Source organism: Alosa alosa, chromosome 1 (genome assembly GCF_017589495.1).
Source record: "Alosa alosa isolate M-15738 ecotype Scorff River chromosome 1, AALO_Geno_1.1, whole genome shotgun sequence".
Lineage (NCBI taxonomy): Eukaryota > Metazoa > Chordata > Actinopteri > Clupeiformes > Clupeidae > Alosa > Alosa alosa.
The window spans coordinates 43,881,598-43,887,332 of record NC_063189.1 but is presented as its reverse complement, the minus strand read 5'-3'; the positions used below and the strand labels follow the sequence as shown (position 1 = coordinate 43,887,332).

The 5,735-nt window shown below is 39.9% G+C and overlaps 1 long non-coding RNA gene across 1 annotated transcript; it reads left to right on the top strand.

The window, feature by feature from the left end:
- Positions 1 to 2,402: 2,402 nt before the first annotated feature.
- LOC125305413 lies at positions 2,403 to 5,492 on the top strand. The gene is made up of 6 exons (XR_007195416.1): positions 2,403 to 2,506; positions 3,381 to 3,509; positions 3,657 to 3,705; positions 3,829 to 4,032; positions 4,807 to 4,966; positions 5,179 to 5,492. It is a non-coding gene; the product is annotated as an uncharacterized LOC125305413 (long non-coding RNA).
- Positions 5,493 to 5,735: the final 243 nt, after the last annotated feature.

The window sequence follows — 5,735 nt, the reverse complement described above, 5'->3', positions numbered from 1 at the left end:
GACTGCTAGTGGAAAAACATGATGAAGAGTGTTAAGATGAAAGACCTTGTGACTCTGGAAATCAAGAGCTTCAACAAGTTCAATATAGATTATACCAAGTTTTACTATACCAAAGTTTTTTGTTGTGCAGTGCTGTCCACTCATCACACCAAAATGGGATCAACCTCACCTCTCTAACCACCCACCCAAGCCCAAAAGAGTGCAAATAAGCACAGTGGGCCTTCTGGATATGGCCATGCATGCTGTGGTGGCTAAACAAATAGCACAGATATACTGAAACTGGCACAGCTGTAAACAAAAAGTGCCACACTAATGTAGTTGATGGTGAATATAGCATTCACAATGCTGATCATACAAAGAATTGAAAATGAGAATATGAGTGAACAGACCGCAACAAAATGTCACAGTGACTGGAAACAGTTGAATGTTTATAAGAAATTATACATATTTCACCGAGACGCTGATCAGTATATCAGGTATCTGAGGATTGTCTATCAGTGCTGTCAAAGGGCCTGTCCTTTGCCCCTACTTATAACACAGATTATTTTTAAACCAGAAAGGACCTTTATTCATGTTCAATCATAATTTTTACCTGAATTATTATGGCCATTATAACAACTCTAGAAGAACAAACACAGAAATGACTGAACCAAATGTTACTGAGCAAGACAATCTATTCAGACCAAAATTGACTTTTCCACTCTGAACAACAATCCTTGTCTGACTGCTTTTACTAAGAAAGTGACACATGATGTGGATATGCTCTTTGAGGAGAAGAAGAGATTAGTCCAATCAAATTTGACTGGTGAAAGCCAGGCTATTCAATGGCTGCGAAACAATGATAACCTGGTCATTAAGGGTGGAGCCGTGGTGGGGCTTTCATGACTTTAATTTGATAGAAGTGAGTGACATGAAGCGAGCAAGGTGGGAATGCGGAAATGACCCGGGTCATGCGGAGAGACCCAGACTCAAACCCAGGCCCCTGTGGGCATGTGGACCCACATGTGGAATAGTAGCCGCGCCACAGCACCCCGATTCTCCTTTTACTGTTAACCCATTGGATTATATTATTAGCATCTTGGACAAAGCTGTACATCACAAATGGATTTCAAAAGAAGAGTATGGTTTTCTGCTGCCCAACAAGCCTAGACTTTACTTTTTTTTACAAGTTACCAAAGATTTATAAGAATCTCATGCAGTCCCCTGGGAGACCTGTTGTCAATGGGAGATAGAATCCATTACAGATCCAGCCTATTATGTTGATTTTCATCAAGACTCAGTGGCGGTGCCAGCTTACACATGTCCTTACCATATTGGATGATATTCATATTGAAAAAAAAAACATATCTGGTCTTTGAATAGAATACCCAGGTCACAGGATGTGGGTTTAGAATTAGATGACAACACAATAAAAAGGTGGTCCGATCTCAAAGAAAAACAGCAGTTTTGATATAGTGGTCTTGCTGCAGCTGGAACAATAGCAGAAGATCCCAGGATGATGGCAAGCCTTGAGATACTTTGAGGGCTATACCGAAGCAGAATCCTCAATCCAGGTGACTGCAACGTTGCTATTTCATCATTGTTTAATTCAGTATGAAACAGCAGCAACAGTACTTTTATTTTTATTTCAGTTTTATTTTCTTGTGTTTTTAAAGTGTATATGTCAGGTTAAAAAACATTTTTGACAAATGAAGGGACATGAAGCAAGATAGTACCCATATCCTCTTCATCACATTTTAAGATCAATAATGCTTACTTGCTTCACTTCCCTTCATTTATCTGAAAAGTTGGTTAACCTGACATATACACTTTAATGTGTGAGATAGTACAGCAACCCTGGATGTGCCACTAAAAGCAACAAATTGCCAAAGACACCATTTAGCATGTTTACGAGCTTTTAGGAGTGACTATAAGGTAACTTAAGACCAAAAAAAGCGACCTTGGGTGCTTTGAAAGGCGCTATGTAACAAATAAAATGTATTATGTACGGGATAATGTATAGAACGCCGGTCATTATTGGAAAAATAAGTCCCTTCAGGGTGGAACAAGACCCCGACGCGCACTGTCGGGACTTATTTTCCCAATAATGACTGGTGTTCTATACATTATCCCGCTTATTACACGGCTACTTGCCAAACCGAAACAATAAACTCTCCACGATGTGACTCTTTAGCCTACATAGCCTAGGCCGCTTCATCGTGGCTTTTGCTGAGAAACAAATAGTTTGCAACAGCACACGCTGAACTTGAATCAAACATTCTTTAGACCACAGTTGATCAACCGTCCGCTTTCACTTTTGAATGAAGTTTCCGTCCTTGCGTAGTGAGATTGTAGCAGGTAGACCTTCTCTGCCTGCTATTTCCCCATAGCACCTGGAAGTGCTAATGAAGGGGGCGGGGCATAGGCATTTGATCAATCTGGCACCAGTGGAGTACTACTTAAGAGGGGCAGCAGCCAGTAGCAATGTAGACTCCACTGTTGTAGCCCCTGTCTGTGCTACCGTCAGGTATGCTGTCTCCCCATAGACATTTGTGGTTTTATGTTATGTATATTGTGGTGTGTTCTTTGTTTAATCTTCTGTGTTCTGTTCTTTTAGGCAGCACAGTCATGCTGATGGGGAACATGGGTCGTGCTGCTGTCTTGTCTTGGTTTTGCTTTGGTTATTTTATGTTTGGTTTTTGTGTTGCCTGTCTTGTCCTTCTGTTTGTAACTTTTATGTTTATTTAGTAGGGAGGTGGCTCTGAGGGGGGCTACTCTGAGCATACGTGTGGTGTGGTTTTGTATATTGCTTATCGCTTTGCAGTGTGCCTTTGCTGTGTAATAGGTGAGCTTTTCTTAATGCTTGCATGTAAAATATTTGTGTGGACGTCCATAGTTGCCACCCTCGGATCCCCACCCGTTTGTGTATTAATAAATCCTTTGTTTTCCTGGAATCATGTCTCCATGGTGTAATTATGAACCTGAAAGAGCGGTCTCGGTTTAGAGGTACAATCTCTTAAAGATTCCCTGATGCACTAGGCCTCAGGGTGGCGTAGTCAGGCTACTGTGATTGGCCCCTTGGCCCTTCCAAAGTATTACCCTGGTACAATATGAAAGATGTGAAATAGAAGCACAAAACCCATTTTCCTTGACAGCGGTCTGTTATACTTAGCAACGGTCTGTTATTGAGAATTAGCAGACCACCGAACGTTGGGAATGCCCATTCAAGTGAAAGGAGCATTCTTCAGCATTATGAAGAGCCGTGTAATAATTATTAAAACTTGCATAGTGCTGCTTTAAGGTTGGACAGACTACACACAACCCCTTGTTTGTAAATGTGTTTTAGTGAGTTAATTTTTTTTTTTTTATTCCCTATTCATAATTTGAACATGCATTCACAGATGGCCCCACTTGATGTTCACAGCCAAGATGATAATGATAACAATGGTCTTGAAGCTTCAAATGAAGGCACTGTGTTGATGGATATAAGAACGTCTCATTGTCCACGTGGTGTGCTGTCACTTAATCAGGTAAGTTGTTCTTTGATACAGGTAGTTTATTGCATTTAAACTCAATTTTCAATTCTCAACGTACAAATGCCATTTATTTAGTTTTTGTATTTTCTGAATCTTTTTAAGATGGGCTATGCTATGAATTTTGGGCTATTTAATTTTCAGATTACTCATCTGGTGGTTCAAAAAAATTCTGAAGACAATGGATTTACAGGTAGGACACACACTGTACAATTTCTTGATTTCATTACACAACTGCACTCATACAATGAAGACAACATTTATATGAAACTACATTGCTTTCTCGCCATACATTCAATGGACTTTTACTTCTTAGAGTGCTGTGGTGGTGCCATCATCTACATATATGTGGTGAAGGATTGTACTGGACGGAAGATGTTCAGAGTGCTAGAGGAGGAAGACTGCTGTCTTCAGTACTACTGTACCTCTGGACGTTCCTTCACACTGCATGTCCCAGATATCACTGGCCGTGAAGTCATCACTCAGATAAAACCAAATGTCTGTAACTGGGACAGTTGAGGTATGGGAGTTGTTTTATTATTTGTACGCTAGCTATTTAAAGGATGGCACATTTATAGCAAAAGGTTGTTGATATTTGAGCTCAGCGACGAACATCAAGTCACACCATCGCCCACTTTGTGCTCTCAAAGTGACATGTTAATTGACTGGGATTAGCTCTGCCTGAGTCACACATTACAGACAGTTATATTGGACTGGTTGATTTGTTTGTGTTATAATCTCTTGTTTGTGTTTTTAAAGCAACACCAAAGTTTTTTTATACCTTAAAATAATGTTTCCAAAATCGTTTCAGTGGTTCATCAACTCGTAACAGGGTGAACGTCAATTCTGCATTCGCTTCGCTATCGGCTATAACTGCACTATGTAAATTTGCCAGATTGGGTAGCGGATCTGTAGTTTCGATGGAATGAGACATAAGAACAAATTTGACTTGCATCTGATGTCGCAATACATCATACTTTTATAAGTCATGCAAAATATTCTACCTTGTCTGCGGACATCGTTATTTGCAAAGCCGGTGCTGGATAAATAAATAGTGTGCGTGCGACAGAGGGAAAGTTCTTTAGTGTTGCTTTAAGTACTCACTTAAAATCCCTTTTCACACAAAAATGGTGATACTTAGCACTTTTCACACAATGAACACTCCCATCAGTTCAGCTTGCCAGAAGCTTGTGGTTACCCAGTAATGAATAACACCAAGTTCCGATGTTTAACTGAATTTGCTTTTCTTAAAGAGTACCACAAATATATATTTACTGCATTTTGTATGTTCTAGGTGGAAGTCCAGTGGGCTCCAGGAATTCCTATAGGATATATCATAAGCACTTCTGCCACCCGGCCCAACCTGACACTTCAAAATGAGAGGAAAGCCACTGCTGAAGATAGCTGGAGAGTCAGGTCTGCCCATGCAATGCTGTGGCAGGTTCCAACTCTTGGTAATCCAGGATACATGTAGCCTAGGCCACAGTGTAGACATGATTCTGTATTTAACCTTGTTCAAGTCAAGCTAGTTCAACAATATTTTAACATGGCACAATTCAGATCATATATTCAGGCATTATTTGAGCAATTAAATATTTACATATGAATATATTAATCAAACAAATAAATATCATACATACAGATCTTCACTTTTATATTCCAACAGATCACATCACTGGATGGAACCATCATAGGGACCATATCCCTTGTCGAAAACAAAAATCAATATGAGCTGCAGTGTCAAATTGCCAAACTGAAGGCGATCATACTAGGAGCCTGTGTTTTCATTGTAAATAACATTTAATGAAAATATGTATTTTAGTCAGTAGCCTACAAAGCCGTAGTCATATCAACATTGGGGGGACCAAATCTGTGGTGGGTCTGGGGGACCATCAAATATAATTTCAATACATTTCCTGCCATGAAACAATCACAAGTCATTAGTTACTGTATGGCAGTAAAGATATGGGGGTTACTGTAAGGCAGTGAAGATATGGGGGGTACTGTAAGGCAGTAAAGATGGGGGTCCGGGGGCATGCTCCAACCGCTGGAAGATTTTTTTGGGGGGGGTGGAGAAGAAGCAATTTCACACAGTGATGTGATGACTCAATTTGTCTCCAAAATGTATATTTAAAAGAAATTACAAACAAGAGTATCTTTGTTAACTTCTATATTACACTAATGCAATGGCTCCTAGACTAATTACAGTACTTACACCTGATG